At 38.8% G+C, this 11,827-nt stretch overlaps 1 non-coding gene across 1 annotated transcript; it reads right to left on the bottom strand.

The window, feature by feature from the left end:
- Positions 1 to 11,530: 11,530 nt before the first annotated feature.
- TRNAI-GAU lies at positions 11,531 to 11,603 on the bottom strand. The gene has a single exon. It is a non-coding gene; the product is annotated as a tRNA-Ile (tRNA).
- Positions 11,604 to 11,827: the final 224 nt, after the last annotated feature.

The raw sequence follows: 11,827 nt of genomic DNA on the forward strand, positions 1-11,827 counted from the left end.
TCTTAGCTATCCTTGAGTGTTGTTCTTCATATATATTTTAGAAACAGCATGCCAATGTACAGCATGTTGGGACTGCATTGAATTTATAGATCAAAATGGGGAAGAATGGATTATTATAGTATTGAATCTTTCTATCTATGAACATAGTATATTTATAGACTTAACCTATTAGGTCTTCTTTGACATCTCCCAATAGTTTTATAATTTATTCCATACAATTTTTGTTAGATTTATTCCTAGGTACTTTATGTACTTCTGTTACAATTATAATTGGTATTTAAAAAAATTCCTTTCCTGATGTCTAAAAATGCAGTTGACTTCTGTGTATTGATGGAAGCTCCAAAATTATAATTGTGCCCAAGAAAAAATTTGATAGATTTTTGCCTAACTTTCCAGGAATGCATTTGAGGCATTAAATGAAACTGTAATTAAGTTATAATCATCTTCTAATAATAATTTATATATTTCTATCCCCAGAACTAATTTAGTCATTTTTCATATCAAAATGTATAACTAAGACTACATATTTTTTTCTTTATTTTTTCATATCTGTCTAATTATTTGAACTTACTGTCTGCTGCCTTTATATTTACTTACGTCCAGCTAAATCCCTCACCAGTGTGGGGAGTTATGATTATTTAATGGCTACTCCAGACAGCATTTCCAGAAGAAAATCTTTTTCTTATTACTTCATTTTTTCAATTTTGATCAGGTGTTACCATTTCCAGAATTTTATTACAGACATTCTTTGACAACTCTGTTTTATTATGGGATTTCTGGTTTTTATTGATAAATATAAGAAACTATATCAGGAAAAACATTATACATACATCACAACATTGGAAAGGTCAAGTTTAAACTAGCCATTTAACTTTTCTCCTTCTTAACACCTCTTAACATGTGTAGAAAGATTTAAGATATGTGGGTTCTCTGTGCACATGTACCTTCATGCTTTTTCATTCCTTAGTGATTGACTTCAACTGGCTGATGCCTTTAACATATATATATATATACTGAACATATATATATATATAAAATATATACACAAAATATATATACAAAAATGCATGAGGGAACTTCAAAAAGTTCATGGAAATATAGAATTAAAGGATAATACAAATGTTTCCATGAATTTTTGAAGACCCCTCACACGTGCGTGTATATATACATATATAATATATATATTTTATGTGTGTGTGTACATATGTAATAAATGAAGATAATTTATCTCCAAATAATATTCTTGAGAAATGTTCGTTTCTTTATTTCAAGAAGGAACCAAAATGAAAAGATGTGTCTGTTGAAATCCTTACCTATTCCAGGTGAAACTGAGGCATGCTCAGCTTGGGGATGGGTTTTTAAAGAGGCTGTGGTGGGAGGTTAGACTGAGTTGGACATTTTTACCTTAGAAGAACTAAAGACAACAAGATAAGGAAAGCTAAAAACCATAGGGAGTTCTGAGGTCCAAGAAGCAGGGACGTGAGACCAGAAAGTCACTAAGATCAGAGGGGCCCAATTTGGATCTTAGAGTTGGAGAGCAATGCTAGAGAGCCATGGCTGAGAGAACAAGCTAGACTAGGAACATGCAGTAAGCCCCAAGCCAAGCTCTTTTGCATAGCTGCTGGAGAAATCTGGGTCCTTGTGGCCAAATACTCCAGGTCATCCAATGAGCTGAGAATTAGCCTGGGAGTTAGAATCTGGAGCACAAAGAGGGGAGCCCTTATGCTGCTGGGGTCCCGGCTCCCCCAACCTCCATCATTCCACCCATTCTGGCCTTGCTTTGTGGTGTGCAGGCCTGGCTTCCTGACCTCGCTGGGTCTGCTCTCTGGGTTTCCATCCCCAGCTGCCCTCTAGCACGGTTTACTCCTCAGTCTGACAGGCTGAAGTGCTTTGGATTCTTTCTCTTGTCCATATACGATTTCCTTAGACCTATTCCCTGGCCCCTCTTGAGGAATCTCCTACTCCCCATAATAGTTAAGGGAAGTTAAGGTACTATAACAAAGAGACCCCCAAAATTCAGTGGCTTAAAAATTCAAAGAAATTTCTTTTTCTTTTAGTATTAGCCCAAAGTAAGGGTTCTAGATTTATGGGCATCCCTGCCTTATGGAATCATTCAGGAACCCAGGATCCTTCCATCTTGTATCTCCCTGAACCCCTAGAGTCAGGATTTTTAACCTGGGGCCCATAGATAGAATTCAAGGGGTTCATGGACTTAGATGGAAATAAAAATCACCATTATTTTAACTAACTTTGTGTTATCCTATTGCTGCTGTAACAAAGTACCACAAACTTAGTGGCTTTAAACAACACAAATTTATTCTCTTACAGTTCCTGAGGTTAGGAATCCTAAATCAGTTCTAACGGAATAAAGTCAAGGTGTTGGCAAGGGTGCATTCCTTCTGGAAGCTTTGAGGAAGAATCTATTTCCTCGCCTTTTCCTGCTTCTGGAGGCCACCTGCATTCCTTGGCTTGTGACCCTCCTTCCCTTTTCACAACTGGCAACATAGCATACATTATTACATTGCCTTATCCTCTTCTGTTGTCCAGTCTCCCTCTGTCTCCCTCTTATAAGGACACTTGTGATTACACTTGGGCCCCACCTTAATAGTCCAGGGTAATCTCCCCGTCTTAATATCTTTAGCTTATCCTCTGCTATAAAGCCCCTTTTACCATGTAAGGTAATAGTCACAGGTTCTGGGGATTAGGACATGAATATCTTTGGGGGCCATCATTAAGCTTACCACAAATCTCAAATTGGAATATAGTGTTTTCTTATATTATAAATGTAGGCAACAACCCATACTAGTATTAGCAGTAACTGGGACTCTGTCACCAATAGAAATTACAGATATTTTCCATATTATATTACAGTTTTTGCAGATATCTTGAATTTATGGAAGTCATTATACCCATCACCAGATCTTACTAGTTAATGCATTACTAAAAATATATGTATACTTCTATTTCACAGATTTGGTTTTATAAAAAAAAAATTTGATCCATGCAAATGGTTTTCTCTGCAATCTTATACATTTTACTTTATGCTTTAAAATCTTAAATCCGAGAAAGATTCTTTAGCTTCATCAAACTGACATAAAATCCCTGCCTCACCTGCATGGTTGAGCCTCGGTTGGGGTTTTGCCTGGCTCTAGGCTGAAGGAAGTAGGAAGAAAGCATGGAAGGGCACTCGGTGTCTTTAGGCCTAGGCACAGAAGGGCCACACAGTGATTCTACTTGTACTATTTTCAGGAACACTAGTGTGCATCAAAATCCCCTGGAAGGCTTGTTAAAACACAGACTTCGGGTCCTTCTCCTGGAGTTTCTGATTCACTGGGCTTGGGGTGAGGCCTGAGAATTTGCATTTCTGACAAGCTCTCAGATGGTGCTGATGCTTTGAGAACGATTGGTCTACAGCATAGTCACATGGTCACAAATAACTGCAAGCAATGCTAGGAAATGTGTGTGGCCAGGCAGTCACATTAAATATAGTGTAGCTGTACAGAGGGGCTCAAATGTAAGAACATGGCGGAGGCATTCAATGTGTCTGGCAGCAACTCTATTACTACGCAAGAATATGGATTTGGTGGCCAGCTATCAGCCATCACCACAGTCGCCTTCTGCCCAGACCTGACTTTCCCATGAGGTATGGAGGCTTTTATCTTCTTATCCTGGGGCTCCTCCCCAGACACAGATTGCGCTTTTGTACACATAAATGGAAAGGTGTCTTTGGTCCCATTCTGCTAACTCTGAGAGGCTGGGAGTATCTAGAAACATCTCTCTTGAGGCTTATTGGGTGCATATTTATTCTCTATGCTGTGGTCCCAGGAATGGTGTATAAATACAGTTCTTGAAACAAGATACAGTTATCCTCTTTGGGTGCCATGCCTGCCTACATAGCACAAGTGGGAAATCGGAATCCCACATTGCCCTCATGAGTATAGGAAACCTCAGTGCTGAGCTACATAGTGCAACAAAACAGTAAACGTGAACGGTTGCAGGCTACCAGTAAGACAGTATAACATAACCAAGTTGGTTAATACCATAGTGGGAAGGAATCTACCTTCCCCCCAAAAAGTTCTGACCTGGCTCTATTCTTCACACTTAGTAGAAGGTAACTTCTGATGGGTTCCATAATCAAGTCAGAGCTTCTCTTAAATAGTCCATGCACTTCCCAGGCACCACTCTGGTTCAGCCAGATTATCTGTCTTGAGTAGCTGTATTGGGTAACTTGGTACAGTAAACAGATTTCCAGGAACACCAACCTGGCAAGGTTACTGTGGGAGTCTGAGAAAGTTAAAAATCTTCTTAGACTTTACATTGCCATCTGCAAAATGGAGATTGTATTGTCAGTCCTGAACAAGAGGCAGTTTGGCATATCAGTAAAGAGCATGTGCTCTGAGGTCAGACAAGCTGGGTTCAAACTGTAGAAATTTGAGGGAGTGGCTGATTCTCCTTGAGCCTCAATGTCTTCATCTTGGAAGTGGGGAGAATGACAGTAGCCTTACGGCATACGGGTGGAGGCTTCAATTGTACTGGTGAAAACGTCTAGCCCAGTGGCCAACCCATCAGACACTCAGCTAATTGTCATCAGTGCATTTTCCTTTGCTCCAGTGAATGCCTTGCTTGAGAAGAGTTTGCGTATATCATCACTATACCAGAGTAATAAGAAGTTATTGAGATCTGTGGCACAATAAAAAATGTATTTAGAGTGGTGAGGGATTAGCTATAACACTAATAGCCTGCATATGGGTATTAAGACCCAAATAATGGGAAAAAAAGAGAGAACTTAGGCTAGATTTTTTAAAAAGACATGCTTACTAACGAGGAAATATACTTCTTTTTCACCGTGTCCTCCCACCCTGTTCAAGTTATTTTCAAGAACTTAGACAAGGAGGGTAAAGCTGGGGTTCTTTGAAATACAGGCTGGAGCTCTCCTTATTTTTTTTCTTAAACCAAATCTAATAGCTGGGCTTTAAGAAACTTTGTGAACTGTAACTGTAATTTCAAGAATCACTATACCAAGAGCCCTTGAAACCACTAATGGAGAGAAATCTGGGCCTTTTTGTACATCCTGCTATTTCCTTTCAGATCATTAAAGTCCCTTATAGGAATGGCAAACAGTTATTTTGATTCGGGTTGCGATGGCCCCGGACCAAAGGCTAGAAAGCATTGCTCTGTATGGAGCCTGGCTAGAAATACTCAGTCCTACGAGAAAGGAATTTTCCCCAGCAAGCTCTCTAAGCTGCCTATGCTGGACCTGATTAATTCAGGAGAGCAGAGTCCAAGAAAATGCTTTTCATTCCAGTTAAGCTCTTTCTGGCTCTGTCTCTTTTCCTTCCTCAATTCAAAAAGTCTGAAGATGCATTTTCTAAAGCATCCTAGTCTCTCTTATACAGAGAGGAGGGTTCAGTCCCACAAAAGGAACGCAGAAATGATTTCTTCTAGACGGCTCTTGACTCAAGGCATTTCTGTCTTTGAGTGTCCTCAGGAGGTGAAGATAGTTCTGATTTCTATGACATTGGAGAAAAATCGGGGCAGACAGCCACTAGTAGTGGGAAATTGGAGCAAAGATGACAACAACAAAAAAGAAAAGAAACATGTCTGGGGCAACACTGTTTTCCATCTCTGTATTTCTCCTAGACTAATCTCTCCCTTAGTCACCCACTTTCAGTAATAATATGTCCTTGGTGCTGAGCAAAGCAGGTTGATTTCATCTGTTCTGCTCTCTGTGTTCCTCTTGTGGGGAGGGCAAGACTGTAAAATGATGGTGGGATAGTAAATTTTTGTTATTTATTGGCAGGACTTTCTATGTCCTTTGCTAAAAGGTCTCATTGGGAGAAGCCGGCAGCAAGGAGGAAAGTATTTCTTTAGCATAGTTGTCATTTTTCAGTGAATGGAATGTAGTTAAAAAGGTCATAAATGCTGCCTCCATCTATTCACAGAGTAGTATCATCACAAGTGCCAATATTTCATATTGAAGTTAAAATCAATTAATTCTTTAAAATATCCTGTTTTCGAGTAAGTGGCTACAATGGGGCTACCTTTCAGGGTTATAGGAATTGTAGTATCTGTAGTCTTTAGGGGCTCATTTAAAAATTAGCATCCTGAGAATCAAAAATGGTGGCACGTGCTTTCAAAATTATAGAAAGCGGGTTTCATGTCTGGCTGTAAAAATACAAATTGGCCTTTTTTACTCTGTGTCGGCTCAGAGAGCAGCTGCTTATGATATAAAAAATATCACGGCTGGCTGCTTTACAGCATCTACTATAAATACAGGGGTATTTTATTTATTGAAGAAAACCATGAATTGGATCAAGACAAGATAGAAGAAAAAGCAGGAGTTTAGATTTTAGTAAGCGTCACAAAACATGGACCAGGTGGAGGATTTGAGAACTGGGCTGCTTTTCTGGCAAAAACCCTTCTCTCCCTCCACCCCTCCTCCCTGACTTGTGGGATTCCCCAGAGCCACCATCTTCCCTGAAGAACTCTTCTTCTCCAATAGATGTTGAGGCTTGTGGGGAGAAGAGAAGCCACTGCTGTATATAGAAAAATTTAAATCATGGAACTTTTACATGATCAGATGATTAAAAGCCACCTGAGATATTATCTAGTAAAAACGCTCTTCACATTAGGAAGTATCATGTCAGAATCCCCCAAACAAGGTGCTCAGCCAATTCCAGTGTCAGAAAAGTCAGTATATTATAAGGCAAGCCATTTCATTTCAGGACATTAGACTGGTTGTATATTAGGATAAAGTTTGATTCCCTATCATTTCACCGCATTGGCTTTGTTCTGATCTCTCCAGTTCCACATATTTAATGGTTTGTTTATATCCTGCCTCGTTCCATAAAGGATTTGAGGCAGTTTACAAAAAATAAAATGTACATGGTATCAAAAGAGAAAAATAAAAAGTTGAGAAAATCAGGTAAAGAGAAGATGAGTGTTAAAGAATCAAACAACCGGGAGCCAAATTCAAACCAGAAATGTATATCATATGATCTTACAGAGTTGTTGGAATCTCAAATGTGGCTCCATATTTCCTAACAATCAGAGCAAAGACACGCTGGAATGTAGGCTGTATGAGAGCAAGGCTATGTGTCTGTTTTGTTTCCTGTTCAATCAATATGTGTGGAATAAACGTTGAATGAAAGCAGAAAATGCAATCAACTACAAGATTTCCAATGTTGGTAAGATCAAAAAGAATGAAATGTTCAAAAGAAGCAATTCCTGGAAATAAAACTTGAGCAAAAGTTCCCCTGAGTCCTCAAATAGAGAACAGAATGTAATAGCAATATAGTGGATGACGTCCTTGACAATTTCCCTACGATCGATAAAAAATTAATTTCCTCCACTGTTTTTTATAATGATACTCAGTGTAGACAGAAGATATAAGGCTGAAGTGCTGTTCAGTAAAAAGGATTCTACGAGAGGACAAATAATGAAATACAAGTAAGTCTAAAAGGGTGTAACTCCAAGCTTTTTGGAGGTACATGTGTACATCTCCAGGGGGTTGTGTCTCTGTGGGATGTTAGCAGACAGAGGAGTCATGTAGTGTGAAGCCACAGATTAAGCACAGAACATTACCCTGGGGTGTTAAATGTACTGGAAGATGAAGGTAAGGGGAGATAAGGCAAGTAAATAGACTAGTACACAATTTCAAGCTTTACTATTTGAAGTATGCATAGAGCAGCAGCTTTGTCATCTCCTGGGGGCTTGTTAGAAATTCAGAATCTTGGTATCTCCCAGACCTACTGAATTGGAACTCACATTTTAACAAGATTCCCAGGGGACTCACACACATAAAAGTTTAAAAATTGCCCATATAACCCATTATATGTATATTCAGAGAGACATGGATCCATTATGGAGTAAAATGTAAAGTTTACTTAACTTTTAAAGATAACAAAAGAAACGAAAGAAATTTCTCACTATTGATTGGCAGTTTGGGGCTACACCTCTGGATGGGCGGGGACGTTATGAGAGCTCAGGCTCTTCTGTCCTTAGGGTGAAGATGGGAGTGTTTGGGAAACATTATTCTGATTTGCTGAAAAAGAAAATCTAAAATCTTTAAGTATTTGACGGCTCTGAAGTCCTCATCCTCTCCCCCTTGAGTTTTTGTTTGCTTGTTTTTATTGAATGTAACACTCTCTCTGGCCTCAATTATATGCCATATCAGAAGGTTATTAAAGGTAGTGTCCTGACAAATCTGCTCTCTGGAAGCAAAAAGTCCTGATTTGTTGCATTTGCCAATTGCAGTGGTGTAAATACTCCCATCAAGGCCCATTTTAAGCTACCAAGGGTTTAACAACCAGCTCACAAAATTCCTGAGTATCTAGCAGTCTCCAGCAAGACAGTACCAGCCACCTTCAGCACACGGCTGGTTCCAGACCATCTTCCACTCTGGCTGGCTCTTTCAGATCCATTGCAACTTGTCAGCCTGCCATGGTCTAAGTACAATAACCCAGACAGAGTCTGGCAGGTACCAAGTACAATGGAATTAGCCTTCTCATTATACTGTAATTAATGTAGTCCAAGATCACATTTAATACTTGGCAGCCATGCATACTTTTGGCTCATGATGAGTTTATAATAAATTAAAAGACTCTCCCCATCACTACTACACGAATGTTAGTCCATCCCTCTTTCATACTGTTCTTGCATAGTTAATTTTTAAACAGAAGTACATACATTTACATGAATCATTATTGCATTTAACCTTGTTCACTTTAATCCTTCATTCTGGCTTGTTGAGAACCCTCTGGATTCTGTCTGCCATTGGCCATGGAATCTCTTCTGCATCTACTGCAAACTTGCTGAGGTTTCCTCATAAGTGTTTATTATAGTCTTTGATAAAAAGTAGAATAGGACAGGGTTAAGGGACAGACCCTTAGACCAGTACTGGAAATCTCCCTCAAAGGTGATCTTCAAGATCAGACATGAATTTGCATATCTATTCTATCATCCAGACCACACTCTTTGCTTCTCATCCATGAAAATACCAAGATAAAAAAAAAATGGGCTGGCTGGTTAGCTCATTTGGTTGTAGCACAGTGTTAGACACCAAGGTCAAGGGTTCGGATCCCTGTACTGGCCAGCTGTCAAAAAAAAAAAATTATGATAGCCCTGTTAAATACCTTGCTGAGATCCAGAAACATTTCGTGTAAGGCATTCTTCTTACTGGCAATTTTAGTAACACTATCTCAAAAGGGGGAAAGGAGATTGAGTTTGGTTTTAGAAAGATTTCTTAGTAATTATCACTTTCCATTTTTAAGTGCTTCCAAATAGACTGTTTAATAATACACTTATAATTTTTCCAAGAACCAATGCTCAGCCCAATGACTTGATACTATGATGTTTTCACTCATAACTGGAAGGTTTCACCAATCCAGAAAACCAAGCAAACTAGGAGGGACTGACCCTTGGAATTAGACTAAGTCACCAGAATGGGTGTGCAATTGGGGGCAATTTGAGTAATGGGTGGAAGTTCTGACCAGTAGGTGGAACATGTGGGTGGAGAGTATATTTCACACAATGCTTTGGCAAAAACAATTTGGTTCATGGAGGTCTCTCAAGAGATAACAGGGAATAGAAAGAGCAGGCAAGTGGAGTCAGGGAGAAGGTTCTGTACAGTGACCTAAGGAGAGAGGAGATTGGGCCACCAGGGTCTTCTGTCAGCAAGTTGCAAGCTGGGGTCCAAGAACAAACTCCAATACCTAAATTAAGGATGGATATCATTTGCCTTTTCCAGTCGGAAGATCTGGACATGTGCCAATCCTCTAGTGTCTCTTCCCTTCTTCATCATCTTCCTGGTAACCAATAGCAGTTCTGTTATCTCATCTGCATGTTCTTCAGTGACCCAGATATGATTTGCTTGGGCTTAGAAATTTTAACTCACTCAAAGCAGCTAGGGGCTTTAAAAATATTGCTTCATATCTCTTCACTTCTTGACTAGGCAAGGGCCTTGTATCAGATCACAGCTGAAGTCTCACATAAGAGTCTGTCTTTGCTCTTCTTGTTCCTGTTTTTAGATAGTTTTTCTTAATGAAAACTGCAGAAGCAAAATAAAATTGAGATTTGGGATAAGTAGCCAATAAGATTTCAGGCAAAAAAAAAAAAAAAAAAAAAAAAAAAAAAAAAAAAAAAAAAAAAAAAAAAAAAAAGAAAAGAAAAGAAAAAAAGAAAGAAAGAAAGAAAATCTCGAAGTAGTGGGAAGTGGCCTTGAGAGGTGATTAAAAGATCTGGCTTGTAGTCTTGCTTTCTGACCCAGCAGTTTGATTGTGGCAAGTGGCTGTTGAATCTTTATTTGTCAGAGAGAGGTATTGAATGAGATATTCTCCATGCCTGCTCTGTCCAATATGGTAATCACTAGCCACACATGTCTATTGAAGGCTTGAAATGTGGCTAGTCTGAAGTGGGATGTGCTATAAGTGTACAATATGTACCACATTTTGAAGACTTAGTACCAAAAAGAATATAAAATACCTCAATATTTTTGTATTGATCACATTTAAATTAGGATATCTTGTATATATTGTGTTAAATAAAATGTTATGAAAATTAGTTTCCCCTGTTTCTTTTCACTTTTTTAGGTGTGAATACTGGAAAAATTTAAATTTCACATGTGGCTTGCATTATACTTTCATTGGACGGCGCTGCTCTATGGTCCCTCTCTGTTCCAACCATACATTATTCTGTAGTGTTCCGATTGCCTTACATTGGAGGTGTTTTCCAAAGTCTGAGATGACAGTCAGTGGAGTAGGACATGAACAGCAAAATTTCTAGTGGCATTCTTGAATGATTTCTCTCCTTTCCCCAGCCTAGGCTGATAAGAATGACCCGGTTCCAGAAGGTAAACTGCTAAAAACAATGTAGTAAAATCACCATTGTGTTTTTCCACTGTACAGAAATGTCAGCTGTTCATTACTGTAACTCATTCCTGCTCCAGCTTTCAAAAGAGTGTAGCAAAGGCATCTACAAATTAAATTCCCAGTAAGGAATTATTCAAATTACCTGAAACATATTTTACATTTTATATCCTGGCTTTCATTCTGGGCCAACCTACATGGGGATGAAGAATTTAGGCTTTGATTGTGAGAGCTTGAAAGTATAACAGTGGTCCTAAAAATAGGTAGAGACAACTTGTTCTTAGTGACACCTATTAAACACCTTCATTCCCCTTTACAAATGGGATCTCTGCAAAGAAAGTCCTGCTAAAATCGGTGAGGAAATTAGCGAAGATCAGTAACATCAAACTAGTTAAACAACAAGAGTGAGAATGTAAATGGGAATGTGTGTGTGTGTGTGTGTGTGTGTGTGTGTGTGTGTGTGTGTGAGAGAGAGAGAGAGAGAGAGAGAGAGAGAGAGAGAGAGAGAGAGAGAGAGAAACTACATTTCCAAAAACACTAAAGATAAAAATTACAAAATGCACTATTAAAGTACTCAAAACAATACAGACTGTCACAAACCCAAACTCTCAGGAGGCTAATCTATTATTATTTTTCTTTTTTAATTTTTGACTTACTTTTTTGGTTGGCCAGTACAGGGATTGAACCTGGACCTTGGTGTTATCAGCACCATGCTCTAACCAGCTGAGCTAACCGGCCAGTCCACAGGGGCCTAATCTAATGTCTATGATTTATAATCCCAAAGGAACAATATGTTAAAATGAGGAATTCCATATTCAACTTACAAGCCTGATGTCACAGGACCTGAGACTTTGGGTTTATTATCAACATTATGGATATAAAATCAAGATGCTTTACTTCCTGACTCTTAATAAATGCTTTTTCCTTAATTTACTTGAAGCCTATTGCCAAAATTTGTTAGA

This window comes from Galeopterus variegatus, unplaced genomic scaffold (genome assembly GCF_000696425.1).
Source record: "Galeopterus variegatus unplaced genomic scaffold, G_variegatus-3.0.2 Scaffold2254, whole genome shotgun sequence".
In the NCBI taxonomy this organism is placed as follows: Eukaryota; Metazoa; Chordata; class Mammalia; order Dermoptera; family Cynocephalidae; genus Galeopterus; species Galeopterus variegatus.